Genomic DNA, 14,117 nt, shown 5'->3' with positions numbered 1-14,117 from the left:
TTTCCCTGAAGCGTGGCCACGTCATCTCCTCGGCCATCCCACCTGGCTGGAGCCCAGCTGCCTCAGTCCCACCTCTATCCCCAAGGCAGCAGCAGGATTTGGGCTCTGACAGGAATCCAGGCTCCTGGGGAGAGAGCACAGACAGGTTTGTCCTCTGCTGCTCGGGGAAGATGTCACACTCCTCAGCAGCCAGGAAAAGGCAGAGCAAAGCTGCTCCCCTCGGGATGAGACAAAAGGGACGCCCCAGGAAGAGGCTTCGCTTATCAAACCTGCTTTTATCAACCCAGTGAGCATCAGGGGGGCAGAGACACCTCTTGGGGGGGCACAAAGGGGCCAACACAAATTGCCAGCGAGGCCAATGCCAAAGGGAGCCACCAAAGCACCCGAGGAGCTGCTGTCCATCCCCTCCATCACCCCACAAACAGCTCTGCTGCAGGGCACCCCTCTCCCCACACAGCCCTTCAGTGGCACAGCTTCAGCTGGAAGCTCCTCGCGCATTACTCAAAGTATTTATGACTTTTTCCCCATCTGAAATATGGGCCTTTACCACGCACAGGAAGGAGGAGGAGAGTGCCAGCAAACCTGTTAATTTATAAGTCAATCTGGCAGGGAACAATTAACAGCATTGCCGCTGTTGGGTGTGCAGAAGGGGGGGTGTCTTCCCCCTGGGGAAGGCAGGAGGGGTCTCTCCATCAGCACACGCCCTGCCCTGCTGAACCCAGCAGCCTTTGTGCCCAGCACCCTGGTCCAGCTCCATTTCCCTCCCTGGGAGCTCTCACAGGGACAAACAGCCCAATCCCCCACAGCCAGATGACACAAACAGCTCCCCTGGCCAGGCACAGCTACACAACCCCCAAAACACCATTTATTTATGGGGGGAAATCATCAAAATCCCGAGCATTTTGTCGTGGCCAAGCCAAGCTGTGAGAGCAGCAGGAGTGCCACAGGAGCATCCCCTGCACACCCAGGAGCGGATGGGTGGCACTTCCCTCGCCCCACAGAAGGGCTGAAACCCCCCAGAAAAAAACCAAATCTGCTTTTTTTCCTTCCACCTTTGTGGGAGCAAAGCCTCCCGGGACTCTGGGAGGGCGAACACACAAGAGCAGAGATGTCCCTGCCCCAGGGAGTCCGGACCCACCCTGCAGATGCCAGGGCTGCCACCCCCACACCCGCACCGCTCCCCTCATCCCACACCGCACCCTCTGCCTGCCCAGCAGGGACTGGAGCGGGATCCTCCTGGGGAAGCACAAACATTATTCATCACTGCTCTCATTGAAGGGCTGGGGGGGCTTCACCCTCATTGTGATAAATTTTGGCTCCGGGGCCGGCTCTTGCCGGCTGCGGGATGATGCCAGGGCTGGAGATTTCAGCTGAAATCCCCGCGGGCAGATGGAAAACACCACCTGCTGTCACCCCAGGGGCGTCCCTCGGTGACTCCACGGCTGTCCCCAGCGCCAGAGCCGATTCCCCTTTCAGAAGGGAGAGGTTTGGTGTAGGGGAAGAAACCCTCCCAACACGGGGATTTGGCTGTTTTTGGGGTGATCCACGTCCCTTCCTTGCTACTGCCGATGACAGCGGGGCAAACCCCACCTGCTGCGGGGCTCGGGGTGGCGGCAGGACAGGACAAGGCAGCGCGGTGTCTGCGGTGGGAGCGGGCAGCTCCCCGGGGGACACAGCCGTGTCACCAGGATACGGCACCGCACAGAGCAACAACGCTCCGAGGGCTCCTCCGACACCGCATCCCGGCGATGCCGCTCCGGTCTCACCACCGGAGCATCCCAGCGTGCCGGGAGCGGCACCGGCTCCACCACCGGAGCATCCCAAGGAGCCCGGAGCTGGGAGCGGCACCGGCTCCACCACCGGAGCATCCCAAGGAGCCCGGAGCCGGGAGCTGGGGAAGCCCCGGACGGTTCTGCCGAGCATCACCGGGCACGGGCGGTCCCACGGTGCTCTCCGCGAGAGCGCAGCCCTGAGCACGGCGGTGATGCCGGAGCCCGCACGGAGCCGCACCCCGAACCTCACACCCCGAACCCGCGGGGACCGCGCTCGGGAGGCGCCGGAGGGAGGGGGCGGGGGCGCGGCGGCAGCGAGAAAAGAGCACGGCGGGGAACCGGGGGGTCCTAAAGCGCGGGGGAGGCAGCGGCAGCGGGGCGGGGGATGGAGCCGGGCGCGGACACATCGCGGTGCGGCGGGGGACGGAGCGGGGCGTGGGGCGGGCTGTGCCCCAGGACCCCCCGGCCGGGCTCCAGCGCACCCCGGAGCCCCCGCCCGGTCCCCGGCGCTCCCCCTCCCCGCACCCCCGCTATAGCGCGGCCCCTTCCCCCCCCACCCCTCCCATACATCCCCCCCATAACACGCCCCCCATTCTCCGGTGCCACCCACCCGCGACCCCCCATCGGCACCGGCCGCGCCCCCGCACCGAGCCCCCCGCCCGCCTGCCCACCCACCCCTCCCGAGCGCTCCCCGTTACAAGCCCACCACCCCCGCTATACCGCGCCCCGTCCCCAGCCCCGCGGCGGAGCGGAGCGCTCCCGCACCGTGCCCCGCTATAGCGCGCCGCCGGTACCTGCCGGCGCGGCCGCCCGCTGCCATGCTGCCGGCGGAGGGGCTGCGCGGGGCCCTGCTCCGCCTCGCCGCCGCCCGTTCCGCCGCCGCCCGTTCCGCTCCGCCCGGGGCTGGCGAGCCGGGGCCGCGCCGGGCGCGGGGACACTGCGGCGAGCCGCGCTCCCGCCCGCCGCCCGCTCGCTCCGGTGATGTCATTCCCCGGGCCGCCGCGTGACGTCACCGCGGGGCGGGACACCCCGGACACGCCCCCGCAGCGCCGGGAGGGGCCCGCGGGGGCCGTGACGTCACCGCGGGAGGTTAGGGCGTGGCCGCGCCTTAAAGGCGCCGCGCACGTGGCAGCGGAGGCGCGAGGGGCGAGCGGGGTTTGGGGGGTCCTGCCCCGACCGCGTTTGGTGCAGGCGCTGTGAGCCCCGGCTTTAACACACCCCGAGGCTGAGAAAATTCTTCATGTGCGCCCCATCTCCCATATTTAACATTTAATCGATTTATATTTATTGATAATAATATATACATTTTATATATTACATATAATATTTATTTATTTTTAATAATATATATCATAAACAATATACAATATATTATTTATAATAGACAATATAATATATACTATATACTATATTATAATATATAATATATAATATATACAATATAATATAATATATAATGTATAATATACAATATATAATATATAATGTATAATGTATAATATATAATATATAATATATAATATATAATATATAATATATAATATATAATATATAATATATAATATATAATATGTAGTATATAATATATAATATATAGTATATAATATATAATACATAATATACTATATATTGTATATATAATATAATATAATATAATATAATATAATATAATATAATATAATATAATATAATATAATATAATATGTATTATATATTATATATTATATAATATATAGTGTATATTGCATATTATATAATATATAGTATATACTACATATTATATATAATATGTTACATAGTATATAGTGTATATTATATAATATTATAACTAGTATATAATATATAATATATAATATGTGATATATGATATATAATATATAATATATAGTGTATAATATGCAATATATAATATATATTTAGAAATATGTAATTATATTTAATATTAAATATGCTTAATATGTAATTCTTCATATTTTCTGCATTTAACATATTCCCAGCAATAATTGGAGGAATGATTTTGCCCTCGTTTTCCCATAGAACCCCAAAGGGACCCATAGGAGCCCCAAGGACCCCCAGGAGCCCCGAGGGACCCCCAGGAGCAGCTCCAAGGTGCCCCACGCTGCTGTGGGGTCCAGCCCCACCCTCTCACTCCTGGGAGGGTCCCATCCCCTGTCCCAGACCCTTTTCCCAATTTTCCAGCCGAGCAGGGACCAATCCCCAATTCTCTCCCTCTCCCCCAGCCCAGCCCCTCTGCACAGGCCCTGCATTGCCAGGGCCCCCCGTCCTATCTGCTGCATCTGTGTTCTTAATGGATGTATCATATTTTACAGTAATTTCCTCATTTGTCATGCAATCAAATCCTTTGATCAGACACGGGAGAAATGTAAATATCAATTATTAACCAGCCCATTCTGGTCTTGCTTGACTGGATATTTATTTTTTTATTATTTTTTTTTTTTTTGGAGGAAGGAATTGATTCATTTGCAATTCAAGTCTCCAAGTCATTCTTAATTTGGATGCTTGCATTTCTGGATGGGCTGTATTTTTGAAGGGGGAGGTATTTGATCACTAGAGCGATCAATGGCTCCATGTATATTTTATAGTGGAGAGATAGTTGTGCAGAAAAATGTAAAATAAGTGGGGGGTTTTAAATCCTGTGCGTAGAGAGCTGCTACACCGTGGTTCAAAATCTCAGTAGCCAAATTTGCTGCTCTACAGTCATTTATAGCCCTTCAGAGCGTTGGCATGAAATGGAGAGGTGGCCAGGAAATTTCTGACAGAATATTTTTCCATCTGCAAATAGTTCTATTTTTTTTATTATTTTCTCGTGAGAGTGAGGCAATTTGTATAAACACACTGCCTTAGGCAAAAAAGGCTTTGGAAATGAAAATAATAACAAAAAAAACTGAAATAAAATTACAAGAAAGATGAAACTCAGTTGCTTTCTTTTTGGTTTCCCATTTGGAGATGGTTTTCCACCCAAAGCTTTGGAAGTTTCTGGTGTCTGTATGGCCTGAAAAGTCAAGCTGGGGCTGTGACACGCATTTGTCCTGGCATTTCAGCATCCACGCTCTCCTGACATTTCACTGGTGCCAGTTTTGCAGGAGGTAATCCCCATCCTTCCCCCCAAAAATCCCGATTTTGGCTCCAAACTCAGGGAACTGGGAGCGCTCTCCTCTCAGCCAGGCTGTTTATTTGCTTTCTGGAGTTTTATTGAAGCTCTGAGAGTTGCATTTTGCAAGCTGTCTTCCTCCTGAAAGCGAGCAAGCTGCGCCTCTTCCTTAATCATCTGCTTTTGTTTGCTGGAAGGAAAATACCAAATATCTCATGACTTGCCACGGAGCCGTGAATGACTGCAGGGATGCGCAATTCCTGCCCGGCCTCTCATGACTCACGGGTGAGTTCTCAGGTGCACGTGGAGCCTGGCGAGATGTGCCCCAAATCCTGCCTGATTTGGGCTTTTTTATCAATCTGATAAAAGGGGATGACAACATCTTCTCACCAGCCCAGCAGTGGTTGGTGCAGAGAAGCTTCTGCAGTGTGGAATAGTCGTGGAACCATGGAATGGTTTGGGTTGGGGGAACCTTGAGCATCCTCTTGTCCCAGCTCTGCCACCTTCCCCTGTCCCAGGCTGCTCCCAGCCCGTCCGTGCCTCACCCCAGATGTGATCCAGGCCCTGCATTCACATTTTGTGAGGCTTGCCTAGTGCAATAATGCATTTTAACATCCTGGAAATCCAACACACACTTCCCATCGCCTAAAGGAATAAATGGTTTGGGCTCGACCTTGACACCGGGGATTTGTGCTGGAGCCAACTTTACTCCCAACTCCTTTTCCAACCCTTTCTTGTTTCCGCTGGGATTTAATCCACGTAAAAGCTGCGTGAAGAGACACGGTCACTGGTGGGTTGTGAGAAAAGCTATTGATCTCCCCTGATGGTGTTTGAATTTACTCTTTCAGCAGCGCTGCCAATCCAGCAGCTCCAGCTGGGCACCATCGATCCTGGCTGGGCGGGCACGTGCCAGCCACAAACCCAGACCCTGCACCATGACCCCGAGCCCACTGCAGGTGCCAAATGGGCACAGAGCTGCTCCATTTCCATTTCCATTTCCACTTCCTTTCATCTCACAGAAAGGGTTTGGCCGGTCAGAACAAGCCCTGACTTCCAGAACCTGCCTCATCCATAACCTCTGGGAGAAGGTCTCAGCAGCAGCTGAGAAACCACTTCCCAAAGTGTATCCCTTTCAGAGCCTGGGGTCTTTGTGAGGCAGAAATCCTCTCCTGGTGGAACTTCTGGAGAAATTCTCCATTGCTGTCATCCCGCTGGATGCTCCCACGCAGCAGCAGTGAGGATGAAGGAGCAGCAGGAAGGGTAAAGCTGAGCTCACCACCAGGAGCCTGCTGAAGCTTTGTGCCCTCACCTTGCTCCAAGTCCTTACCACGTTGTTTTGACAGGAAACCATCGAGGAATGAATTCCTGCAGAAGCACGGACACGGAGGAGCTCACTGCAGAGCTGCCAAAGCTGGTACAGAAAATCGAAACCTTTCTCTGGAGTAAAGCAAACAGTGGCAGGGAGTGGCCTGGGAGCCTCAGCACACCACTGAACAGAATCCAGAATGGTTTGGGTTAGAGGAGACCATGAAGCCTCTAATTCCAGCCCTGCCATGGGCAGGGACACCTCCTGCTGTCCCAGCTGTGCCAGCCTTGGCTCCAGCAAACCTGCCCTTCTCAGGCACTGCCCAAAATCCCCGTGTCCATGAGACGGAACATGTTTGAGGCACAATTACACACCTGGGGCATTTGCCATGGAGGTAATGCCTCCCAGAGAGGGGTTTTGGGGCTGGGGGTCTGCAGGGACACAGTGGGGCTGGAGCAGTGCAGGGACACAGTGGGACACTGAAGGGACACAGAGAAGGGACACAAAGGGATAGTGAAGGGACACAGTGAAGGGACACAAAGGGATAGTGAAGGGACACAGAGAAGGGACACAGTGCAGGGACAATGCAGTGACACAATGCAGGGACAGTGCAGGGACACTGAAGGGACAGTGAAGGGACACAGTGCAGGGGCAGTGCGGGGACACAGAGAAGGGACACAGAGAAGGGACAGAGTGCAGGGACAGTGCAGGGACATTGAAGGGACAGTGCAGGGACACAGTGCAGTGACACAGTGCAGGGACACAGTGCAGGGACACAGTGCAGTGACACAGTAAAGGGACACAGTGCAGTGACAGTGCAGGGACACAGTGCCATCCCCAGACACAGTGCAGTGACACTCTGCAGTGACACAGTGCAGTGACACAGTGCAGTGACACAGTGCAGGGACAGTGCAGGGATGCAGGGACACAGTGCAGTGACACTCTGCAGTGACACAGTGCAGTGACACAGTGCAGTGACACAGTGCAGGGACACAGTGCAGGGACACAGTGCAGGGACACAGTGCCATCCCCAGACACAGTGCAGTGACACTCTGCAGTGACACAGTGCCATCCCCAGACTGGTTTCCAGCAGCCTCGCTGGTGCCTGGGGATTTCTCCTGGGGTTGGAAGACAGGCACGTGTCAAACACGTCAGGCACGCTCCGGCACCGTCTGCTCCTGCAGAACAATAGTTACTCTTCATGTTAGTTCAGTTACAGATCAAATAATCTGAAAAATTCACAAGTGGCTGCGGATACAAATTAACTTAACAAAACATTTTGAAAATGGCGCAGTCCTGGGGAGAATACAAATGTGGCAGGCACCGGTGGGAGAGCAATCCAAGTGTCTGCACCGGAGTCCTCCCATCCCCATTTTCCCCGCGTCAGATAACACAGAAAGCAGCTGAGGCTGGATGAAATACAATAACCACGCCGTCCAAGATGGAGCCATGCCATATGGAAGCCCAGGGAAGTTTTCTCCGCTCTTTGCTCCGCTGATGTTTTTCAGCTGTGTCATTGGTGCTTTGCTTTATCAAGAACATTATGGGCTGAGTTCTGTCTGTGCAGTGAAAAATGACAGGCTGGGCTTTGCCTCTCCATTGCACCAAAGTCATCGGTGTTGCGGGAAGGTAAAGGACACAAGCATTTGGCTTGTGGTCACCGTTTCGTAACTGCAGAGCAAAAAGCTATAAAATCCTGATGAATCCTTTCAGCTTTGGAGCCTAAAACAGCTCTTTGCTTTCCAGCCTGGCTGGGTGCACACGTGGGTGCTGTGGATGAGGGCAGGAGCATCCTGATGCCCAGTGCTGGTGGGAACACGTTACACACAGGAATTGCTCTCTTGGGGAAACAACCCAGCAGGGATTCACTTCCAGCAGGGATGCTCCCAGCCCAGCTGCTCAGAGGGGCTGCAGCTCACCCTCTGCGCTGTGGTGGCTGGATCCAGATCGCTTTTGGTGTGGGGAGAGGAGACTGTGGGATAAAAAAGGCTCGGGCTAAATAAGGCAGAGCTGTGTGGGATGCTGCGAACAGCTCGCCGCAGATGTAACCCACTCCATATGGAAGGTCCAAATCACCCACGCTGGGTTTGGCTTTCCCCACCGTCAGCCAGAGCTGGTGGGGAGCCACAGCACGGTGGGGGGACCTCTCCCAGAGGGACTTCCCTACCACCAGCTGGACCCGGTGCTTTATCCTCATCCTCCTGCTTCCCCAAGCCACGGCCGCTTTCCCCAGCTCAGCACAGGAGGATCCTTGAAGGGCGGATCCAAATCATCCCTAAATCCCTTTCCCCAGCTCAACACAGAAGGATCCCTGAAGGGCCGATCCACATCATTCCTAAATCCCTTTCCCCACTGCACCCCAAGGTCCTGCTGAGCTCCAGCGGCCCCATTCCTCCTGCCCTGTACTCAGGGCTCTGGAATCACATCATGCTTTGCGTTGGAAGCCACCCAAAGCATCCTCTCATTCCAACCCCACTAGACCAGGTTGTTCCACACCCCACGGACCCCCCAAACCCGGTCACCCCACGGAGCTGCCTCCAATGCCCAGCCCTTGGGGCAGCTGGGAGGGAGCAGGAGCCGCCTCCGCTCCCACTGCTGCGGGAATTGCGCTCACTGCTCATTACTGCCGCTCCTCCCCAGCCCGAGCAGGCAGCAGAGGCTTTTTGTCTGAATGAAACGAGAACAAAACTGGATGGAACGGCGCGGGGAGATTAGTCATTAGTCATTTCACCTTCCTCAGGAGCTGCTGCTAATTGAGGCACTCAGGTACTGCTGCGGCTGAGTCACCCCAGCCCCGCTGCTCAGACCGCCCTGCCGTGCCCGTGGGTGTCCCAACCGCTCTGGGTCAGCCCTCAAGGGCCCTGGAGACCGAAAGGAGAGGAGAAATGGGGTTCAGCAGGTGCACAGATCCAGCAGATCCAGCCCCGAGGCTGCCATGGTCCACATCCCCCTTCCAGCCCCGAGGCTGCCATCACCCCTGTCCTGGTTTAGGGCAAATTTGGGAGAAAACCTCCAAAGGGGGCCCCTTGTCCTGGTTTAGAGCAAATTTGGGAGAAAACCTCCAAAGGGGCCCCTCCAGAAAGCAAACTCAGATGGCCCCTACCCCTAACTGGTTCAGGAAGGATTCCTTGGAGGGAAGTGGAAAGAACCTGTTTATTTAACAGGCACAGCACCCCCCAGCACACAAAACGAACAATACCGGGTGACAGCGCTCTGAAAAAGATGACAAATTCAGAAAGTCTCTCTTGGGAGTGGTCACTGTTCTCAGTCCCTCCTGTGCTGGGGCAGCTGCTGCAGCCACAAGGTGCAAACTCTCAGTGTTCCCAGGGCCCAGCCCAGAGCAGGTTCCAGTTTGTTCCAAAAAAAAAAAAGGAAAGGAGAAACAGTCCAGGAAGAAATTTGGACTGTTTAGCTAAAGGGCAGGAGCAGATGATGCTCCACCAACACCTCCTCTGTGCCTTTGGCCCAGCAGAGCTCCCTGATGCAGCTCCCTGATGATACCCTGGTGCCTTGGGAGGGAAAGGTGCACCCAGAGGAAATGTGTGTGTGCACGTGTCCCGTAGGATCAACCTGCAACATGATCCCATGGCTAAAAAACCCAGCTCTGATCTGCAGGATTCCTCCCTGCAGGTTTGCTGCCTGCTGGGGTGCCAGAGCCCGGTGGGGAATTGCTGTGCTTGGGGCAGGGAGAGAAGCTTTTGTCAGAAGTGGGTTCAATTATCCAGAGTATAAAATAGGAAAGAGTCGACTAAGGCTGGATGAGATGTGCCATATGGGACTCCGTGATCCCTGTGCCAAACAAATGAGGTCTTAATGCTGTGCCAGCCCTTGGGGAGGAAGAGATAACTTTATATATTTATAAACTTTATATATATTTATATTCCTTCCTTCCTTCCTTCCTTCCTTCCTTCCTTCCTTCCTTCCTTCCTTCCTTCCTTCCGCCACTTCCTTCCTTCCTTCCTTCCGCCACTTCCTTCCTTCCGCCACTTCCTTCCTTCCTTCCGCCACTTCCTTCCGCCACTTCCTTCCGCCACTTCCTTCCTTCCTTCCTTCCTTCCTTCCTTCCTTCCTTCCTTCCTTCCTTCCTTCCTTCCTTCCTTCCTTCCTTCCTTCCTTCCTTCCTTCCTTCCTTCCTTCCTTCCTTCCTTCCTTCCTTCCTTCCTTCCTTCCTTCCTTCCTTCCTTCCTTCCTTCCTTCCTTCCTTCCTTCCTTCCTTCCTTCCTTCCTTCCTTCCTTCCTTCCTTCCCTCCCATCCTTCCTGGAGCTGGTGAGCAGTGCAGCGAAGTTTTCCCCATCCTGGAGGAAATTTCTCCATCCCAGAGAGCTGCAGAAGGGAGACAGGACCAACCCCTCTGCAAAAATCTCCTTTTCTAATTGAATTTCTCCCCGCCGTGGCTCCTGACGCTTTGCTGGTGCACGGGGGAAGCGGAGTTGAAAAGGGAATTTCTGGCTTTTATTTCCCTGCCAGCGCAGGCGGGTGGGCGGGCGAGGCACTTGGAAGGATGTTTTCCTTTCGTTTTCCGCTCTCATTGGGCCGCTATATTTAGGTCAGTTTCTAATTTTCTGGCCTTAATTAATGAGCTGAAGTTTTCATGCACAGGCACTCCAACAGCTTGGGAAGTTCAGCCTGGTCACTGAGCAGGAAAAATAAAAATTGTCTTTCTTCTGTGCCGGGGCTGGGAAGTGACCTGTGGATAACCCCAGAGGAAACATCTCTGGGATCGCTGGGACACGCCAGCCCTGACCCTTGGGCACCTGGGCATGACAGGTTGGACCTGTGATGGCACCTGGGCATGACAGGTTGGACCTGTGATGGCACCTGGGCATGAGACAGGTTTGTACTTATGATGGCACCTGGGCATGACAGGTTGGACCTGTGATGGCACCTGGGCATGACACAGGTTTGTACCTGTGATGGCACCTGGGCATGACACAGGTTTGTACTTATGATGGCACCTGGGCATGACAGGATGGACCTGTGATGGCACCTGGGTGTGACACAGGTTTGTGCCTGTAATGGCACCGTGCCTACCTGCATCCTGACGTGGGGCTGTGCTCTCTGTGCTCCCAGTGCCCTCCAGGTGCCAGTCCCAGGTACCCCCTGATCCCAGGATGTGCTCCCTGTGCTCCCAGCCCACTCCAAGTGCCAGTCTCAGGGACATTCCTGACCCTGGGATGTTCTCCCTGTGCTCCCAGGTGCCAATCCCAGGTACCCTCTGACCCTGGGATGTGCTCCATGTGCTCCCAGGACCCTCCAGGTGCCAATCCCAGGTACCTCCTGACCCTGGGATGTGCTCCCTGTGCTCCCAGCCCACTCCACGTACTGGTCCCAGGGACACGGGTACCCCATGGATGTTCTCCCTGTGCTCCCAGTGCCCTCCAGGTGCCAATCCCAGGTACCTCCTGACCCTGGGATGTTCTCCCTGTGCTCCCAGGTGCCAACCCAGGTACCCTCTGACACTGGGGTGACGCCCTGTGCTCCCTGCACCCTCCAGGCGCAGTCACACCAACACCCCTGGATGCCATCGGAGGCACACAGGATGCTCTCCCTGGCACATCTCAACACCCCTGGATGCCATCGGGGGCACACAGGATGCTCTCCCTGGCACATCTGAGCCTCCAGAGCCCCGCAGAGGTTCCAGGCTGTTTCTGCCTCTCTCTGGAAGGGGCCTTGGATGCCCCATGGCTGCGCACCGGGCACAAGCAGTCCCGCTCCTCCCTGGCACCCAGCCTGTGCCCGTCTCTCCAATCATGCAAAAAGGTTTCAGAGTGCAGGGCGGCCGTAAATCTTGGGAGTTTTGAGCCCCCTCCCAGCCTCAAGCTGCCGCCTGGCCGCTTGCCCGATGCCTTGGCTGATTTTCCTCTTGGAGCAGCTCCCACTGTCCGTTTGTCCATTTGTCCATTTGTCCATTTGTCCGTTTGTCCCTCTCACCTGCGTGGCTCTCAGCGTTTCCTGGGCTGGGGTTCGGGGCTAAAAAGGTGTTTGTGGGTGACAGTGGCACAGATCCCCCCCGTGTACACACACACACACACACTCGCTCTGCCTCACTCCCCCTGGCACCAGCACCACCTTAAAATAGATCTGCCTTAAAATAACACCCCGCTAACCCCAGGCAGATGTGGAGTTTTTATTTTCCAGCAATCAGGAGGTCGGTTTGTTTTTGTTTTTTGGGGGTTTTTTTTTTTTATTTTTTTATTTATTTATTTAGCTAGAAATAGACACACCAGGAGAGGGGGTTGGTGGCACCAGAACTACAAACTGCGCCCCAAAGCCAGTGGCTAGGTGGCTGCCCTGAGTGAGCAGCCCCCCCCCCAAAGTGTTTTGGGTGGAAATCACTCAGATTTGTGGGCATTGAGGACATTTCTGGCACAGGAGGTGCTATAGCAACCGCCTGAAGGTGCTGGGAAAAAGCTGAGAGGGGAAATAAATAAAATAATAAAAGTATTGGTGGAAAGCAGAGTGATGGTAAAAGGAGAAGAGGAGGAGGAGGAGATCCCAGGGTGCAACCTGGTGCCAAAACATCCAGTGGGATTTCTCTGGGGTGCTTTTAAACTAAAAAAATTCCCAAAGAGCAGAATGGCAGAGGAAGGAAGGAAGGAACTGGGTGTTCCAAGCTCCCAAACTCCCACATAAATTCCCAGTTTCGCATCCCTGCAGGGTCTCTGTCACATCCCTTTCCCTCCCAGCAGTGGGAACTGTCACCCCTCGTCCCCCAGCACCATCCAGCCTGCATTTTTGGGGCTGATCCTCCATCCCTAACCAACTCTTGGCCCTAAAAGGAAACTGGAGCTATGTTCTTGCTGCATCCCCTGCTCAGGGGTGCTGTGGTGTGCTGAGCAAGTGGGAAAAAACCAAAAAAATTCCCAAATCTGGCGCCTGGGGAGCTGTATCAGAGCTGTGTCACTGGGCTGGAGCTGCCAGATACCCTGACCAGAGGAAAAAAAAAAACCCACTTTTTGGTGACAACTTCCTCCATTTCCCCTCTGATTTTATTTCCCCCTTCCCCTCCCAGCCCTTCCCTCGCTGCCAGGGTTTTTGGCAGGATTAATTCTAGATAAAGTCACCCTGAGCGACGGCCTCTGCTTTTGTGTTCTCCTTGTCTATTTTCCACCTGGCTGAGCCCAGAGAAAGCTCCAGAGGAATCCAGGGCTGCCAGGGGAACCCGGCTCGGCCGACACTCGTCCGCTGGAGGGGTTGTTTTTATTTCTGATGGGAAGCAGAGCCTGCTGCGCACAGGTGGGGCGGGACGGGCGGCAGGAGCCGAGGGGCGTGCGGGGATTGAGGGATGGAATTCACCCATGGAGGCTCTGGGGGCGCAGGGGGAGAATCCCCCAGGCCGCTGATGGTTTGGGTTTCGCAGCTTGGTTGGGGATAAAATACCCCCTTTTTTTGGGAAGGTGCAGGGTGACAAAATCCCCCTTTGGTGACAAAATCCCCTCTTTTTGGGAGGGGTGCAGGGTGACAAAATCCCCCTTTTTTGGGAGGGTGCAGGGTGACAAAATGCCCCCTTTGGTGACAAAAATCCCCCTTTTTTTGGGAGTAGTTCATGGTGACAAAATCCCCCTTTTTTGGGAGGGGTGCAGGGTGACAAAATCCCCCTTTGGTGACAAAAACCCCCCTTTTTTGGGAGGGGTGCAGGGTGAGGGGCTGTGTCTGCACCATGGCTCTGGTTTGTGCTTTGCAGCCTGATTGGTGATAAAATCCCCACTTTTTGGGAGGGGTTCAGGGTGACAAAATCCTCTCTTTGGTGACAAAATCCCCCCTTTTTAGGAGTAGTTCATGGTGACAAAATCCCCCCTTTTTTTGGGAGGGGTGCAGGGTGACAAAATCTCCCCTTTGGTGATAAAATCCCCCCCTTTTAGGAGTTGTTAATGGTGACAAAATTCCCCCTTTTTTGAGAGGGGTGCAGGGTGAGGGGTCGTGGCT

At 54.0% G+C, this 14,117-nt stretch overlaps 1 protein-coding gene across 6 annotated transcripts in view; it reads right to left on the bottom strand.

The window, feature by feature from the left end:
• Nucleotides 1–2,644, bottom strand: part of PTPRS (protein tyrosine phosphatase receptor type S) — a 154,872-nt gene extending 152,228 nt beyond the window's left edge. For all 6 annotated transcript variants that reach the window (XM_058041022.1, XM_058041026.1, XM_058041025.1 and 3 more), the window contains exon 1: nt 2,567–2,644. The gene's annotated coding sequence lies outside the window, so the exon portion shown is untranslated. The remainder of the gene's footprint in view (nt 1–2,566) is intronic.
• Between the last annotated feature and the right edge of the window lie 11,473 nt (nt 2,645–14,117).

The sequence above is a fragment of the Melospiza georgiana genome, chromosome 26, assembly GCF_028018845.1.
Source record: "Melospiza georgiana isolate bMelGeo1 chromosome 26, bMelGeo1.pri, whole genome shotgun sequence".
NCBI classification, from domain to species: Eukaryota; Metazoa; Chordata; class Aves; order Passeriformes; family Passerellidae; genus Melospiza; species Melospiza georgiana.
This window is presented reverse-complemented; position numbering and strand designations above follow the sequence as displayed.